Genomic DNA, 20,148 nt, shown 5'->3' with positions numbered 1-20,148 from the left:
TATGGAGATGTCCTACACATGTAATTGGACTTTTTGTTTAATAACTGATCCCTTTCAGGAGCAACACAGTCCATCTCTGCAGGATGTCTGATCCCTTCCAGCCTTCTCTCTTTTTTATGGGGACACCTAACAAAGCAAGAGATGCCCATGGGGATTTTCATAATTCTTTGCTTAGGTGAATCTCCCTGCTCCACTTAGCCCATAGTTCCTCTATCCTAACTACCCAATCTGTTTTCAAACCTCTCATATTCTCCCTCTTTGTTTTCATGATACCTGTGTCCTACTAGACCCTTCCAATAAGGTGCTCACCTACCCAATGGCCTTCTATTACTACTTCAAGTTAAACACACAAAGCAGATTTTAAAATTCACATATGAAAGAAACACAACGTCCCTTTTGTTGGGCCAAAATTATCTCAGGGCTTGTATCTCGAGGCCTGTAGGACAGAGAAAAGCCTGAGTTTGAAGGATAGTCTCAAAGCTACTAAGGGAGCATAAGACAGCAAAATCTAGGTAGATGCTTCTGGATCCAGAGGGAGGTTTTGGCTTCCCTTCATTGGCTGGAGGTACCCTCATGTAACCCCATGTCACTTAACCTATATAAGCTGACACTCACAGTAATAAACTGAGTTCTTGCTTTGACTTGACTCTCTATTGCATCTAATGGTCTTGCATTGTAGGACTGTGGATCTGATTGTCCTTCCTCATGGGGCTGTGGAATGGGCAGATAGCACACTCACCTTTCCATAGGGACTAAGGCCAAGGAGGCCGGGCAGTGTTTGTTTTCTGTGTCTGGACCATCTCACTCACTATAATTTTCTTCAGTTACACCCATTTACTTCAAGCACAGATAGTTTCATTTTTATTTGCAGTTGAATAAAACTCTGTATGTACCACATTTTCATTTACCATTCATTAAGATATGTTTTACATGAACTCCACATAACACAGCAAGAGAAGGACCACATAATATGAAGTCCTTAGGTTTCAGATGTTATACATCTAAAGCAAAAAGGTACAAACATCCAAAGATACTTATTTCTATTTAAGTATTTTAGGATAAATACTGAATGGAATTTCCTGTCATGGCTTGATGAGGAAAGTTAAGAGTTTGGCTCTGTGAAAACAAGACACATTCTCTAATTAGTTATTTTTGCACAACACTATAGTTGGTAAAACTTAGTTTTTTATTCTACATAAATCAAAATATATCAATTAGAATCACATGGAATAATTTCCTTAGTATGTCAAAAATTGTTCCAACTGTTCTACTAGTTCTAATAGTGCCTGTTACCTGAAATACCCCACATATGCCTTCCACTCTACTTGGATACTAATCAAAGGGTCTACTAAGAACTCTGATTTTTAAAAAAACAGAGCCTGGAAATAAAATTTATTGCTGCATTTTACTATTCTATTTTAAAGGAAGCATGAATTAATTAGATTACTATATAGACTTCATGATAATTTAGTTTGGAATTAGAGACAGTTTTGCCGGATGCCATATAGAATGCTATCAGTTTTAATCTATTTCTGGTTATAAGCCATTCTTTCATCTCATTTTAACTTTAGTGATAATAGCATAAAATCTGCTTTGAATATATATTTTTTATCTTATGCCTACATAATGAATGTTAACAGGCTGGCAGTCATTGGCCTCAACATTATTACTGGATGGATGAATATGTAAGCAGATGTTTGTTTTAGCAGTTCAAAATACATATATGTGTATATGTCTGTTACATTTGTTCAAGGTATGCTGAGAGATAAATTCTGACTGTTATGAACTCATAATCAACATTACACTGTTAACTACATGGTAAATATGAAGCTTTTTAAAATTTAAGATTTCTTAATTTAATTTTCAAGTGTTTTCTTGCCCTCTAGAATTTTTGGGTGGGACCAAATTTTATAAAAGATGAGTCTATAAAAAGCAGAAAAGTTCATGGATTCTTACATGATATTTAGACCTTATTTAAATGGAAAAGATAATGATACATTTAGGATGTCTCATGTTTTTTTTTGTATTCGAATCATTTACTTTTTTCAAGATATGTAAAAACAAATATACCTTTTCAAGAAACAGGAAAGACTTTAAGCTTTTTGCCCCCTCCCATCCCTTCTTGTCCTTCTTCCTTTTCCCTCCTTCCCTTCTTTCTTTTCTTTTCTTTTTTTCAGACTAAGTCTCATTATTACCACAGACTGGCCTAGAATTCACTGTGTAGCCCAGAGTGCTTTGAACTTGGTGCAGTCTTTGTGCTTCATTCTTGCTGGTGCTGAGTCAGTCTATAGGCATGAATGCCACACCTGACTATTGAGATTTTCTTTTATTTTTTAATTGATTTTTATTGAGCTTCACATTTTTCTCTGCTCCCCTCCCTGCTTCTCCCCTCCCCTTGAGCCCTCCCCCAAGGTCCCCATGCTCCCAATTTACTCAGGAGATCTTGTCTTTTTCTACTTCCCATGCAGATTAGATCTATGTAAGTCTATCTTAGTGTCCTCATTGTTGTCTAAGTTCTCTGGTATTGTGATTTGTGGGTTCGTTTTCTTTTATTTATGTTTAAAAACCATTTAGGAATGAGTACATGTGATAATTGTCTTTCTGTGTCTGGGTTACCTCACTCAAAATGATGTTTTCGAGCTCTATCCACTTTCCTGCAAAATACAAGATGTCATTTTCTGCTGTGTAGTACTCCATTGTGTAAATGTACCACATTTTCCTTATCCATTCTTTAGTCGGGGGGCATTTAGGTTGTTTCCAGGTTATGGCTATGACCAACAATACTGCTATGAACATAATTGAGCACATGTCCTTGTGGCACGATTGAGCATCCTTTAGATATATACCCAAGAATGGTATTACTGGGTCTTTTTTTTTTTTTGGATTTTTCGAGACAGGGTTTCTCTGTAGCTTTTTGGTTCCTGTCCTGGAACTAGATCTTGTAGACCAGGCTGGCCTCAAACTCACAGAGATCCGCCTGCCTCTGCCTCCCGAGTGCTGGGATTAAAGGCGTGCACCACCGCCGCCCAGATTTACTGGGTCTTGAGGAAGGTTGTTTCCTAATTTTCTGAGAAATTGTCGCAGTGACATAAAAAGGGGTTGTACCAGCTTGCATTGCCACCAGCAATGCAGAAGAGGCTACAACTACCCTGATACCCAAACAACAGAAAGACATTACTAAGAAAGAGAATTGCAGACCAATCTCACTCATGATCATTGATGCAAAAATACTAAATAATTTACTGGCAAATCGAATTCAAGAACACATTAGAAAAATCATCTACCATGATCAAGTCAGCTTCATCCCAGAAATGCAGGGATGGTTCAACATATGAAAATCTGTCAACATAATCTACCATATAAACAAACTGAAAAATAAAAACCACATGATTATCTCATTAGATGCCAAAAAAGCTTTTGACAAAATACAACATCCCTTCATGATAAAGGTCTTGGAGAGAGCGGGAATACAAGGAACATACCTAAACATAATAAAGGAAATATACAGCAAACCAACAGACAACATGAAACTAAATGGAGAGAAACTCCCAGCAATCCCACTGAAATCAGGAACAAGACAAGGTTGTCCACTCTCTCCATATTTATTCAATATAGTTCTTGAGGTCCTAGCTAAAGCAATAAGACACCTAAAGGAGATCAAGGGGATGCAAATTGGAAAAGGAGAAGTCAAACTCTTACTGTTTGCTGATGATATGAGAGTTTAATAAGCGACCCCCAAAATTCTACCAAGGAACTTCTACAACTCATAAACACTTTCAGTAATGTAGCAGAATACAAGAGTAACTAAAAAAAAAAAAAATCAGTATCCCCTCACCCCTGTACACAGACAATAAAAGGGCTGGGAAAGAAATCAGAGAAACAACAACCTTCACAATAGCCATAAATAGCATGAAATACTGAGAAGTAACTCTATCCAAACAAGTGGAATTCTTGTATGACAAGTACTTTAAATCTTTGAAGAAAGAAATTGAAGAAGACACCAGAAAGTGGAAAGATCTCCCATGCTCTTGGGTAGGTAGAATTAACAGTAAAAATGGCAATCTTACCAAAAGCAATCTACAGATTCAATGCAATGCCCTTCAAAATCCCAGCAAAATTCTTCACAGACCTCAAAAGAATGGTACTCAACTTCATATGGAAAAGTAAAAAAACCCAGCATAGCCAAAGCAATCCTGTACAATTAATAACTTCTGGAGACATCACAATCTCTGACTTAAAAATCTACTACAGATCTTCAGTACTGAAAACAGCTTGGTATTGGCATAAGAACAGACAGGAGGACCAATGGCACTGAATTGAAGATCTGGATGTTGAGATTTTCTAAGCCTACTATAATTTGCTTCATGCTTCCTTATAAAAATGAAGCAGTTCTAAAACCTATGAGGAAAATTATTTGCCTTGGGGGCACAAACATGCTTCTCTCTATATCAAGCATTTATCATCTTTGGAATCATAGCATGAAACAGTGACCTAAGGACTTGTTTTGGACCACTGATGTCTCAGTTTGTCATGTTTGAACAGGACGTCGCACAAGATACCAGCGTTATTGATATTTCCTTGTCAAGATTATTATATCATATACAGTTGAAACCCGACTCAGCAGTTCATAATGAGGTCTACACTCATCTCCCTTTCGCCTTCTCCTTCCACTCTTCTCCCTTCCTTCCTTTTCTTCTTTGTTTTCTTTTGAGATAAGTTCTCACCGTGCAGCCTAGGTTTGCCTTGAACTTGTGGTTATTCTTCTTCAACTTCCCAAAAGCTGAATATTTTTACAAGAGAAAGGAGAATAATATGGTCAGATTTCATAAAATCTAACTAGAAATAGGGCAGGTGACAGGGTCAATTTTCTGCTTTAACCATAGCTAGATCAGATTGGCTTTAACATTTTTTTTGTAGTATCAGGGAATTGCAGGAAACAGGTCATTGTTGAAAAACACAGACTGCTTCTTCTTGGACATTTGAGGAAGAGTCACCTCTTGGGATCTGATATCTGAGAGTTTTACATCACTGGAGCCAATGAATTGTAGATAAAAACAAATTGAATTGTAGATAAAAAACAATTTTTCTTCTACTAAAAATGCACAGATGTTTTTCTTCTCCATATTCTTTGAAAACATAGAAACCCAGCCACTTTTAGCATTAGGTTTAGCTAAGATTTTAAATATACAGGAACATGCATGGGTTATGTGTAAACACAATGCCATTTTATAGAAGGACACCAAGTATATTCCAATTTTGGTATTTGCAGACCAAGTCTGGGAACTAGGCTTCAGTGGATCCTGATCATTAACTGTATTTTTCTTAAAACAAACAAACAAACAAAAAACCAAAAAGCAATACAAAACAAAACAAAAAAACTCAGCAACAACAACAACAACAAAAAACCTACCTTGGAAGCACCCTTAAAAGGCCTCTGGGTTGCATTATATGTTTTCCACTTAAAGAAAAAGAGCACGACACAAAACTGACTGGGGATTGGGTTTCCAACCTCATGCCAGACCCTTCAGGGCTGTTCTAGTATGTGGGCAGGTTTATGAGAGCAGCTCAAATTGGGCACACTTCTCAGCTCACTCGCACTGTATCTACAACACAAGAATTCACTAGGATGGATGGATAGGTAAACAGGCTCCCGTATTCCTGCAGGGAAAGCATGGAATATGTTTCATTTGATTTTGATGTGATTTATTCTCTATGCCATCATTGGCAAGAAAATGACTTGTTTGACAATGGACTCACATTTCAAAAAGCCCAATTCATACACAGTCATAACAGGTAGAAAATACTGTACATACTAATCACATACAGTAACAACTAGTAGCCATCTGCTCCAATTAGATGAATGTGAAAAACATTTTCTTCCTTATATCTCCTTTTAGACACTACTACCATAAAGTTTCCAACCCAAATGTCCTTCAAACCATCTGCTCCAATTAGATGAATGTGGAAAACATTTTCTTCCGTATATCTCCTTTTAGACACTACTACCATAAAGTTTCCAACCCAAATGTCCTTCAAAATCTTGCAATGCCTTATAAATATTTAGTATATTTGGATAGTTGCATGTTATATGTGGGTAGAAAACAAAAGGTTGCAAAACTTTAATATATACCAGCAAATATATTTGCTAATTTCCAGTGTGTTTATTTTTAATACCATAGGACTTTGAGCATTTCCCAGAAAGCATACATTTTTTTTACATTATCTCATTCTAGTAATCAAATCAAGTAGGCTTTTTCTATATGATTGAATTTGAACTTTATGGATTTTCTGCTGGAGAAGGCACCTAGGGACTATATATTGTTTTAACCAAGGAAATGTTCTTCAGAGAAAGGGAGGTCTTTGGTTTTCATCTACTAATTTAAAAAAGCTACATTTCTAATATAAAATAGTACCTCCAACACAAAAACGTGCAAATAATCTTAGAAATGATTAAATGTCATTTACTCTGTGTAGTAAAGATATATAATAGAAGATCTTATATATGAAAAACCTTCCACTAAAATGAATCTGTTATTTATAGCCATGCAACCTCTTAACTGTTTCTTCATATAAAACAAAGGGTGGACTTGCTTATAGGAAATTAATCTGGTCTTAGTGTGCTGATTTTATTTTTGAATCAATAATTTCAGATCCATCAAACCTGACTGGGTATTCTAATCATATGAGATATTCTTCAATTTGAATTTATTGCCAACAAACTCTTCACACACACAAATGGAAAAGAGGTTTTGGAAAGTGACTAGACAATGTCTCTATTATAGGTGATTAAAATATGTATTTATATCCTGGTCTGTATTATTTGGAGGCCTGAAATTATCTACACTTCTGTTTATTTTTATTGTATCTTCAGCTTACGTTGTGAGCACGTCCAACAGGAATCAGGCTAAATTGAAGGCTTTCATTCACAAGATTTATAGTGTGTGAACTAGGCAGAACTTGGTTGTAGTAGTTAGTCTCTTTTGCTATGATAGAACACCATAACGAAAGCAACTTACAAAAGGTAGGTTTTATTTGGGATTATAGTTTTGGAGGAAAAAGACATTATTACCGTCAAAGAACAGAAGCATAACATCATGTTTGCCTGGCAGCTGGAAGGATTCGGCGCTCATGACTCAAACTGCAAGCTGAGAGCAGAAAAGGGCTAACTGTGAATTGTATGAGACTTTGAAATTTCAAATACTGCCTTTCCCAATCCTTAATGATGAACTCTTTTCAGCAACTCCATACCCCACCAAACTACCCAGACAGAATAAGAACTGGGCACCAAGTATTCAAATGTCTGAGACTATAGTGGACATCTTAAAACCACCACAACATTGAAATTCACCTAGTAGACCAGAAGTACATTTTTGAAAAATTAATTTCAAATTAAATTTATCTTAAGTGAAAGACATATTCTTTAATTTATTTAACCAATAAATGCTTACTATGCTTTTGTCAGTTCTGTGCTAGAGTAATAAATTTGAATGTATGTCATAAACTAAAGCCTGAAATACAAAGTAAGTGGTAAAATACACTTAGAAAAATAAAGTAGCGACTGGAGGATGGTTCAGCATTTAAGAGTGCTTGCAGTTCACAACCATTAGTAACTCTGGATTTAGGGGATCTGAAACTCTCTTCTGGTATTTCAGGCACTGCACACACATGGCACACTTACATGCATTCAGGCAAACACCCATACGTGTACAATAAAAATAATCTATTTTTAAAACGTTTTTTTTTTAAAAAAATAAAATAAGACACTAGAGAGATAGCTCCATGGTTAAGAGAGCTGCTTTCTCTTGCCAAGGACGTGGGATCAGTTCCCAGCACCTACATGGTAACTTACAACCATCTACAGCTTTAATTTCTTCTGACCTTTCTGGACTGTTGAATGCACTTGGCACACATGCATAAACCTAGGCACACACATAAAGATGTAAATCGTTTTCTGCCAAAAGAAAATTAAAATAGCAGTTAAAGGGGGGTGGTTAGCACAGTGAGTGTTAAGCACAGCGGATGTTATGTGTTCTATGTTATGGAGATAGGTTCACAGAGATTCTGAGGATGGTATAGGGAGATGGCATCAGCATAGACTTGAATGAAACGAAGTAGTTCTAAGCAGAGGTATGCAGAGGGTGGTTATCGTGCAAAGGGAACAGCAAGAGCAAAAGTCTGAGTATGTGGTCCTATTTCAATTTCTATAGAAAACGAGATTGCTGAAGAAGAATAGGTAATAACCATGGCAGTCACAGACTGATAAGCAGTCAGCTGAATTTGATCCATGGTTTGAAGAGATTTACAGGGAGATAGAGCTACTTATCTATATCTAGGGAATCTTTCTAAAAAACTGTTGAACAGGGATATAAAAAATGCCTGGTAGGTGGCAAAGACAGGGAAACAGCATTGATGGAGCTCGGGAAGGACACAGGTTGTATGGAGTCATTAAGGCTGTTTCAAGGTCTTTATAGCTTAGTCTAAAAGAGGGCTCTGGGCAGAAAGTGGTATTATTTAATTATATTTTTCAAAGATTCTCTGACTGCTCTTCAGAGACGACGTAAAAGCAGCAAGGATGCAAACAGGAGAGCTATTTAAAGGTGCTGTGTTTTACAGACCAGAAAGGGAAGTGATTGTGACTTGTTCTAAGGTGGTAGTGGAGCAATATTTGTCTCACTGTGGTCAAGTACCTATATATGGTAGGTGAAATAAGAGGTCATGCAAAAATATGGCAGCTCCCTCTGGAATTTTCTGTCAGATCAGGAACTGGGAGAAAGAAGGCCAGGCCCCAGTGGGACATGTTATGGCTTTGTTAGTGTCAGAAAGGATTTTCCAAAGCTCATATTTGGAAAACTTAGTTCCTGATTCAGCAGTTCATGTATCATACTTTGGAGAAGTGATTAGATCATGAAGACTATTACTTTCCCAATGGTTAATCTACTGATGAGTTCCTAATTTTATTGGTTATTTAGAGGTGATGGACACTTCAGAGTGGGATCTAATTGAAGATAACTCAATGGAGGTAGACTCTAGAGACTCTATCTTGTCCTGTTTCTCTCCTTTCCACATCTACTATTAGACAAGAATATTTTTTTTATTCTTGCTGTTATTCCACACCCTTGTACAAATGAGCAGTACTAATTGGAATCTGTGGGTTAATATTAAATAAACACAATTTTAAAATATGACCTAATTTTGGGCAACAGGTACGTTTTCAAATTCTGGGTTCAAATTTTCAAGATACATATATATGTATATAAAAATTTCAAATCATAGGTAAAAACTGTAAAATAATTTAAAAAAGAAAGAAACTATAATTTACAATGAGAAATTGTGCCTGGTGTAATGGAATTCTTTGAAATATCTGAGTTGTCAACGTAGTCAAGGAATTAATTGATTAGGATCAATTTAGTTAGGAAGAAGATAATGTTAAGAGATGTTGAGTCAATGGTGAGAAATATTTTAGAGAAATATGGAGCAATAAGAGAACTGAAGACGATTTGTTCTATCTGGTCTTTAACACAATGGTATCACTGGCATGCTGAAGATGAGACAGTTTCAGTGAACTCTGCAACAAGTTAGACAGAAGTGAAGTTGGGATACAGATAGCTCTTTCTAGAAGTTTGAGGAAGACAAATGTGTGGTAAACAGGAGAATGGAAGTTATTAACGTGGGGATTGTGTATCAGTCACAGAGAGCCCAAAGCAAGGAAAGGCAGCCACAGAAGTTAACTGTTCAGCGGAGCCCAAGCTGAAGTCCAGGGAACATGGGAGGCAAGGAAGCCTTTCATAGGAGAAAGCGTCTTCCTTTTGAGGCAGATGCAATGGAAACAAGTAAGTGCAGAATGGATGGAGAGAGAAGATGTCTGTGCTCAAAAATAATCATTATATCTGTTATTTTTGTTCGTGTTTGGTTCTGATGATGTTATCTGTGTTACAAGTCTATAATGGCAATAAAAGCATTTTCTTTCAAAACAATTAATTGAATTTTTGACACTTTACCCAACTACTCTAAGATAACTATTCATAATTTGGAGAGTTCTTCCATGTGATTTTAGCTTCATGGTCTTTCCATGGGAAGACAGTCAGAAAGGTGTCAGAATAAGCCTAAACGTGGTTGTTCTGCATTGGCACAGAAGGAAAGGTTGTAAGTGGGCATAAGCAGAGCATCTTTATTTCACGTTGAAGCATTATTACATTGAGAAGTAAATTTTATTTTTGAGCAAGGGAACTAGTATTGAATTTACTAGGAAATTGGATTTTAGTAAAGTAGGTCACAGCAATGTCTAGTTTTACTGAGAAATCCATGAAACATTTGAAAGGCTGGTATCTCCCTCCAGAAACTTCCAGCTAATCACAGGCTTGAAGTCAAACCAAACTGATTTTTTCCCCTAGTTGAAGCTTCCAGACGTAAGAGGAGTGCACATTTTTATTTATGTTAGGAGGCAATATGTACTTCATTCACTGAATAGAATTTAAGCAGTTAGTTGTTTTACTAAGTGCTAAATCACTGCTATTCCATTATTGATTTATTGTGACCATGAAAACCCACTTCAGAATGCTTTGTGGAAGGCAGAAACCATATTGTCCAGATTGCACTCTACCTTTCTCTTTATTTCCCTTTTAGTCAAATAAAATGCACAGCTAAGTAGCATAGAGAAAAAAAAAAGAGAAAGGAATGAACTGTATGTAGGCCAAATAGGATTATCCTTTTAATGAAGCTAATGTGAATTACTTTTAATAGGATTAAATCCCCTGGGTTTAGAGTAATAGAGAGAATCATCCTAGCTATTTCAAGAGAATGTGCCTAAGTGATGTAGAAGAGTTCTAAATAATATTAGCATTCTACAAGTAAAGTGGTCCCTGAGCATAAAGCTCATCATTCAAAACTGGAAATTACGTTCATATTTAATATCTAATGTAAACAGAGACTGCTCATTCATTTCTCGCCACCCAGAAACAAATAATCACACAGAAACTATATTAATTACAAAACTGCTTGATCAATAGCTTAGGCATATTGCTAGTTGCCTCTTACATATTAAATTAATCCATATTTATTATTCTGTGTATTGCCACAAGGCTGTGGCCTCCAGTAAGGGTTCCTATACCCGTCTCCTTCGGCAGCTGTATGGTGGCTCCCTGACTCTGCAACTCTCTCTCTATATCTCTTCCAACCTGACTATATTCTGTCCTGCCATAGGCCCAAATAGCTTCTTTATTAACCAATGGTAATAAAACATATTCACAGAATACAGAGGAATACCACATCATCTCCTTTTTTCTGTCTAAATAAAAAGAAAGATTTTAACTTTAACAGAGTAAAATTATATATAACAAAATAGGTTCAAACAATAATTACAGTTACAATAGTTAGTCTATTTCTATCTATTTCTATCTAGCAAAATTGAAAAAAAATACTATCACCTATTTTATCTTTGTGAGTCTAAAGTTTCATATCTAATTCATCTTTTATCATAACCAAGAATAACTATAACTATCTGTCTTCAACTCTTCAAAGACCAAGAAGAATATAATATTACCTAAGTAAACAGGAAGTGCATTGTAAGCAACTTCCAAAAACTCTAGAATTGACAGAGACTTCTTGCTGTCTGGATAATCACCCAAAGTTCTTTTATAACATTGGGACATCCATCTTTGGTCAACAAGCTCATAGTATCTGGCAGACTTTTCAATGAAGCAGTAATTTGAAAGGCTGCTTCACATATCTTGGCAGTTTGTCAGTCACTCTCTTCTGTGTCCTGCAGAATTTCTGGCATACTCTTTCATGAAGAAGGAACCATGAAGGTATATTCAGTAGTCACTTTTCTGTGGGTCTTAAAAGTCCAGTTTATACAGCATGCCATCAAGCAGTCCAGAAAAGAGCAGTTTCTTGCCCAAATGGCTAGCATTGTCACATTGAAAGCAAATTCTATGGGTTTCTTCAGTGCCCATCAACCTCTCCGAAGTAATTGGTACTGCCAGAAGCAGACATGTTTTACTGTTGAGAAAAGTTTAAGTTCTTAAAACCTTTTAAATACCATATTCTGTAAGTCTTTGAAAGGACTGAAGAATACCTATCCATTTAAAATATATCTCCATACATTTAGAAAATTTAACTAACATGACTACAAGTTTAACTATTACAAATGACTATATATTAATCTAAATTTTAATTATACATTACATTTTTAAATGAGCTGCAAAAGCATAATACCTTAAACGAGGACAAATACACATACACAATGTTACAAATTAACCTTAAATTTATATCAATAGACCAAAGTCTGTAGCAATGTAAAGTATTCACTTCTATATCACATTCCTCTCTAAATGAAAAAAAAAATTATAAACATCATTTTGAGAATTTGGGTGCAGTTTTCAAGGCTACTTCCTGCTGATTGTTGGGTAAAATAGTCTTAAGGTTCATGGAGACCTACTCTGGGGGGTCTTGTTCCATCATACCATATTAACCTGGAAAGAATCCACAGACTCTCATTTTCTGTGGAAACAAAAGCAGAACCGCTTTTCCAAAGTAACATATTCTTAGACTCAAATTTTGAAGTCAAAATAACTTCATGTTGGTTTAACTTTATGTTGGCCCCCAGAACCAAATGTTTCTCTGCAGTAAAAAAATTTAAAGAAATCACAATAATATACATAATTCAGACTTTCTTTGTATTTTCCAATTTTATGTGGCTTTTTTACTATATTACTTTTTAGGAATTATTTTATTACCTTTACTCCTTTAATCTATGACTGCCTGTACTTCTTTTTCTGTCTATATTTTTTTCCCTCTCTCTCCCAAGTTTATGTCAATTTTTAAAGCACACTATGGCATGTTCAGAGGTTTATTTTTGCCTAAGTCTGTCTTTATTGCATAATAAAATCTATAATCATTTTCTGACCAGGAGTGCTTCTTAAAATGCTATGTGGTGTGGCTAGGACTCCAGCTGCTTTGACTTCTGGCACAACCCAGTCTAACATGGGGGAGGTACATTCACAGCCAGTTCTGGGATCCATGTTCACTGCCCCAGCTCCAGGGACACAGCAGGTCTATGTCACCATTAGGCAACTAGTAGTGTGCTGTTCACAAACCCCATTCAAGTACTCTATAACTGCACCAGCATGAGCCAGGATCTGGCTCTTAAAGGAGCTGTGCAGTTTTGCTGCTAACACTGAATCAGGAAGCCTTCTCTTAAAGGAATCACAGCACTGCTTGCCTCTAGCAAACAGAGTCCACCTGAAAAAATGCTTCTACTGAGAAGCTGTGATTAATGCTGTTCTTTTGTGTCTAGAATTCCTTTCCAAGTTCTCTCAGATTTTATGTGGATGTAGTTGCCTCATGTTGGTACCATTTGTAAAAGGAGATTGCTGCTTCATTCCCAGCTGCCCAAACCCGAATAACCACACAGAAACTATATTAATTGCAAAACTGCTTGATCAATAGCTTAGGTGTATTCCTAGCTACCTCTTACATCTTAAATTATCCCATTTTTATTATTCTGTGTATTGCCACGGGGCTGTGGCCTACTGGCAAGGGTTCCAGTGTTTTTTTTTTTCCCTTTGGAAGCTACATGGCATCTCTCTGACTCTGCCTGCTCTCTCTCTATATCTCTTCCAGCCTGGCTATATTTTGTTCTGCCATTGGCGGAAGCAACTTCTGTCCTTGGGCAGTGGAAGAGAGGGTGCTTGAACTGTCCTTGCCCCACTATCACACTGATAATTATCTCAAATATCACCATAGAATTTTCGTCTGGCGATGGATGGAGATAGAGACAGAGACCCTCATCAGAGCAATGGACTGAGCTCACAAGGTCTTGTTGAAGGGCAGAAGGAGGGAGAAGACGAACAAGGAAGTCAGGACCAGGAGGGGTTAGTCCATCCACTGAGACCAATGTGCCTCAAGTAATGGGAGTTCACCAAATCCACCTGGAACAGGACTGAATGAGCATGTGATCAAACCAGACTCTCTGATTGTGGCTCACAATGAGGGCTGACTGAGAAGCAATTGATAAGGGCGCTGGGACTTGTTTTTACTGCATGTACTGGCTTTTTGGGACCCTTGTCTATTTGGATGCACAGCTTCCTAGTGAAGGCGAAGGCGTAAGTCACAAACAATCCCACACCAGTTTGGAATTATGATTAATAGAATGGTTATTTATTTAAAGGGGGAAAAAACTTACAGATCACCGTCCCAGACAACAGCCCTCTGCAAAATCAGGAAAGAAGTCTAGTCGCTGGAAGCAGAGTAGGAAGTAAGAGAGATCGAGGAGGGAAGTGGCTGCTATTTTAAATGGACAGAGACCATGCCCCAATGGGCTGTATCTCAGCGGCTATTGGCTGGAGGAGCGGAAGGACCTCCCGCAACATCCTAGGACTGGATGTGGGGGGGCTTGGACGTCCCACAGGGCAGGGTTCTCTGCCCTCTCTCAAGCAGGGGGGGCAAGAGGAGAGTGAGTGAGGCGAGTGGGAGGAGAATGGGAGGAGGGGAGGAAGTGTAAATTTTTGAATGGAAAAATTAAAAAAAAACATATTCACAGCATACAGAGGGGAATCCCACATGAATATTTATTTTTGTCAATAATTATTTTGTGTCAGACCATTCTTTTTCAGAAAGGACAGGAACCTGGCTAGAATATTCACACACAGCTGTATTATTTGCATATGCAGTATGTTATACCAGAAAAAAGTTGTTTATGATTTATTTTCCAGCAGAGACCCAAAAAATGGATTAAATTCCTTTGGACATTAGTAAAAGTAATAATTCATGACACAATAAAAGTTGAAAACTACAGCATCAGAGAAAATAGAGAATTCAATAATCAGTGTTGGGAAATTGAGTATTTACAGAAAAGTTAACATCATACCTAGCTATGTCTCCAATTTATCAATAGATTAAATTTTGGACTTGCAAATACTAGAAAATTGTTGATCAGTATTGGTAGAATCGTGGGGAGAAGGTTGTTTTCAACATGTTTCCTTTGACTTTCAAGGCAGAAGCCATAAAGAAAGGATGAGAAGTTTTGAGCGTATGAACTAAAAGTTCCTGCTGCTACATGGCATAAAGAATGCAAATGCAAATACTTCAGACTAAGAACACTGGCATGGTTTACAAGACGTCTTTTATCTTGCTCTATAAATAGCTCTCAAAAAATAGCTGAACCAACATTCCCACTGGCAAATCTCTGTACTAAGAAAATAGGTCAATATCATGAATAGGCAATTTATTAAATAATGCAAAAGGCTAAGAAAGAAGACACATTATTCACTTTTTACACTGCAAAAGGGAAACAACTAATGACAAGAAAAGATGAGCGAGGGAAGCCAGGCCTTCTCATAAAGTGATGTCTGTGTAGAGGACACTGTGATTTGTAGTCTATGCCTTCTTTTAATGGACATTTAGTGATCCAGGTTCTGGGGCTGCCCCACCTACAGCATTTCAGAAGTAAATTCAGTAGCAGAAAGCCTTTATCCACACGCACATCTGCTCCGTGTGTGACCCACATCCAATGATTGGACAATGCAGAGATAAAAGCATGCAGTCACTTCAATACAACTAGGAATCATTCTAGCCTCTGATTCTGGGAATAAGCTAACCAACACTGCTGGGTCATACTGGAGAACCACTGTTGCTTCTGCCCAGTTCTCCTTTCTGTACAAACGGACCCCAAGATCCATCCTTGGATATTCAGTAAACTAAACCCTGAATTCAGTTTTCTGTTCATGGGAAATCAGATCTGCTAGTCTTAATCTCTAGATTTTAAAGAGAAAATTGCTTATAGGCATCAATAGGCATAAGTATAGCTTGTCATTATACTTGGAGATTTCATTTTTCTAAAGATAGCCTTGAGTAGAAGAAAATTATATCACTAGGAATGTTCATGAGTAGAAGTCCTGATGATGCAAAAACTGTATAAACTATTTGGCATCTGTTAGGTATTGGCAAAATGTTTCAACCATGTAGTTATCATAAGGCCAAGCAAATAGAACCATGAAATGATGCTGTGGCAAGGTATTCCATAAAATTTTAAATATTTTAATATGAGATTTAAAGTGACAGATTTCTAGGAGATACACTCAGCATAACATTTTGCTTTCATACATGAGTCATTGCAAATAAGAAAGGGAAAATTAATTACTGTTTTTTGCTCTTTTTCTTTAAGAATTGAACTTAAAAATTGCTTTCAATTTTTCTTCATGTTCTCTGAATTTCTTAAAAATTAACGTAATTGAAGATGTGTTATGAAATTATGAAAAGCTTAGTATTTTATTTTTTGAATTCTAACAAGGACTTTGTTTTGATTTATTTTGTTTTCATTAGGGGTACTCCCCAAAAACACATTTACCTTTAGTGTCCTATTTCAAACAACTTCTAAGCACTGAGTACCCTACTTCCTCGCTCCCCACCATGCATGAGTGTTAACACTTCTGTGCATGTGAACTGCAATCTTTTGCCAAGGACATTAAGATTAAATGACCACTTTGCTTTTAGAATTTGCCTAAGGCTAGCTGTTCTCTTTCTGAGATATTGTCACAGAATTGTTTAACCAAAATTTCCAAGGCAGTGATTGCAGAGGTCTACTCCTCCCCTCCTACCCACTGGAGCTGAGGAGAGGTAGGGTTGGTGGAGTGAAGCAAAGAGATGTTGGGGTTGTGGAGAGTCTCTGTAACCACCCTGGCCACCAGCGAGGCAAAAAGGAAGTTCAGTTCAACTAAGTAGAAGGTGTTGAACAAACTGTGAAGCCTGACCCCAAGTAGTTTATTATGGGGGCATATTTAAGCACAGCACAATTTGGTGAAATATTTCTTGGTGATAAATAACTCAATCCTGTGTGCACAATAAAGCTTAAGACATAACACGTCAAAACTCTTTGTAAAGTGCTTGTGACACCTTCCATAAATATGGATTCTATAGATTGACTACATGTGACACCTTCCAAAAAGATAGATTCTAAAGATGGACAAGCTCACAATAAGGGTCTTGGGAAGGATCCAGTGTGGTCTCAGTTACAAAGATAGTGCAAAACATACCAGGCTATTAACCATGTCCCCTCCAGGCCTCTTGGGCTGAAAACAGGTTATATATCCCTCTGTTTGAAAGACCAATCGTACGTTTTCAACATTCCTGGTGGGCCCAGTGCTTATACATATGAGCAAAGGAAGCTCTGTACTTCCCACAAGACGTTTCCAGGATGTGGGACCTTGGGCAACTGCAGGTTCTCCTATTTTCTTTTTTTTTTTTTTTTGGTTTTTCGAGACAGGGTTTCTCTGTGGTTTTGGAGCCTGTCCTGGAACTAGCTCTGTAGACCAGGCTGGTCTCGAACTCACAGAGATCCGCCTGCCTCTGCCTCCCGAGTGCTGGGATTAAAGGCGTGCGCCACCACCGCCCGGCAGGTTCTCCTATTTTCAAAGTGACTATGTTTCAGTGCTTTTCATTTCTCATTCTGAGGACATTTGAACATTTCCCTTGGTTGAAAACAGTTTAAATGCTAGTTGTTTTAATTATAGCTCTTGGAGTAACGTAGATCACTCAGAAGTATCTAGACTGCTTTGCCTTGTCTGCTCTTAAAAATGCTTCAAGTGAATTGCACTAAAGCATTTAGGTTATATGAGGTAAAATCTGAAAAAAAAATCAGTGAAAACCTTTTTTTTTTGTAATTTTCAAAACTACTTTGGAAAAGACAATTTTGTTGTTCTCAATAATACTCTTGTATAAGAAAGCATGAGAAATATCTCTGCAATGTAACTGGCATGAGGTTTGTAACACAGAGAGATAAATAACCAATTACATTCCCATTTTTACATTGTTCACAGACTATCCCAAATGGTATTCTGTTTTAAGGGCCTATTTTTAGTCTCAATTTTCAGATATATTTTCTTTTCCTGATTGATGGTCTTTGTTTTCATACTTAATGATCTGTGAGATTTAAATCTATTTTTATTACAAGTTACCTAACATCATTTGACAATTAAAAAGTAAACATATTTTTGTCATATCCTATAAATTCTTTTTTTTCTTTTTTTTTGATTGTTCGAGACAGGGTTTCTCTGTGGTTTTGAAGCCTGTCCTGGAACTAGCTCTTGTAGACCAGGCTGGTCTTGAACTCACAGAGATCTGCCTGCCTCTACCTCCCAAGTGCTGGGATTAAAAGTGTGTGCCACCACCGCCCGGCTCCTATAAATTCTTTATCAACTTGACTGAATTTATAATTAACAAGCACATGTTCATTATAGAAAGGTATTGATATGGTTTCTAGCACTTTTTAGTTTTATATATTACATTATTCCCCTTGCATATGTGCCCCCCTCAAGAGAACACACATAGATTAGTTTGCTTGTACTACAGAGTCTTGCCTCCATTAAATGCAGACAACTTAACTCTAGAAGAGTTATTTTCCTTGAACAATTGATTTTCTTCTTACGGAAAAATTATTGGTAAAAAAAATAGTTCTGCATGTGTCTATGTATATGTGAGATTACATAAAACACAACACAATAGAACACCCCAAAACCCCAAATATTATTTTCTTTAGTTTCCAAATTTAATGCATAAGAAAAATATTTGTGTGTGAATGTAGGCGGTGGCTGCATGTTGCAAATCATTTTTAAATCTGTGCACTTATAGAACATTACTCTTGAGATTCATTGTGAATTCATTCTGTGATGCTTCCACAGTAAATGAATGATTCATTCTAGTTATAGAAAATGACATTTCATTTCAGTCAAAACCCATCCGGACATAAATGGCATGAATCTGTTTAGGGATTTTCTAGTTTATACTTCGAAATAGTGGAGCAAAAGCTTGTTTCCCATTAGTTTAGCTAGGTAAACATTGTGTGCTTTCTAGATTTAGTGGGCAGCTTGTATGCAACCATTTACCACCAAGTTTTAGATATTTACTCTTCTGTTTTGTCCATTCCTGGGAGATCACAATGTATTAGGGGTTGTGTGTAGAAAGTCTGCCATGGCTGTTTGCTTGAAAGTCTTGGTTCAGACTGAAAGATGGTGAGATGTTAAAGAATCATCTGTGGCCAACTGTGGCCCATTTCTTCCCAAGACGATTGTAAGGCTGGGGAATGATGGAAAACAGACAGATGTATGGCATTAGAAAAGCGTAACATGTTCAATACTATCTATCCTAGGCTATCAATATTAGTCAAACAATTTAGAGTACACTTTCTGTAACACTGAGTCTTTCATTCCTGAAGTTTTCATTCATGTAGTCTACAAAATCTGGCTTACCATTTGAGCAGAAGCTAAAGTAGTTAATGTAAAAGACATTTTCCTCCTTGGGAGATGTTTAGGACTCAGTGTGAAAGAGCAGGAATTAAAGAATTGTCACAGACATTCATACAAGTAAAAATGTCAATACTTAGAAGGAAAAGTAAGGCAAAGGTGTTTGTGGAAGTCAGTACACACATGAAAGTCAGTCTGTACCAGCTAGCCAAGCGAGGAGGGTGAACTAGACTATTTTAGACTCCTTCTATTATATAGGCATCTTTTGAATTACTGCAGTGATAAGAAAAGAGTAGTTATTTCCAAAATGAAAATAAAAACTCAAAGTAATATGCCACATTTCACATCCTGGCAACAATAGCTTCAAGGGTCACAATGTTATATGTGGTTTTCACTTGGTCTTCTTTCTATTATTATTTGAAATTTTATGGAGCAACTCTTGTTAAATTTTTAAGTATAAAGATGAGTGTTTTCCTAACAATGTTGGCATTTTTATTGTTGTCAGCTTTTTAAACCTATTACACAACTAATTTTTCTCTAGAACTGAATTTGGGTCTATCTTTGAACACCACCTTCAGTGAGAGATTGCTTGTCAACAATATGTTTTGAATCTTGAAAAACCTTAACAATGGTTCATCAGCATGATATTGATTGGCTCCTTTTTTAGTGTTGCACGGTGAAGTATCATGAGAATTTAGAAGAGGGTAGCAATGTTTGCTGTGTATATTATTGCTATTGCAAAGTTGCCACCCTTTGTAGATTCCTGTTTCTGCATTCTATGTGTTAAAGACGAGCATACTATTAGTTAATTTATCAGATAGTTGCATGCCCATATATTTGACTCTGAATGTCTAAGTTTTCAGATAACATAGTACGTTATCCAAAAGTTTTGATGGAATGAGGCTTCACATAC

Source organism: Chionomys nivalis, chromosome 1, assembly GCF_950005125.1.
Source record: "Chionomys nivalis chromosome 1, mChiNiv1.1, whole genome shotgun sequence".
Lineage (NCBI taxonomy): Eukaryota > Metazoa > Chordata > Mammalia > Rodentia > Cricetidae > Chionomys > Chionomys nivalis.
This window is presented reverse-complemented; position numbering follows the sequence as displayed.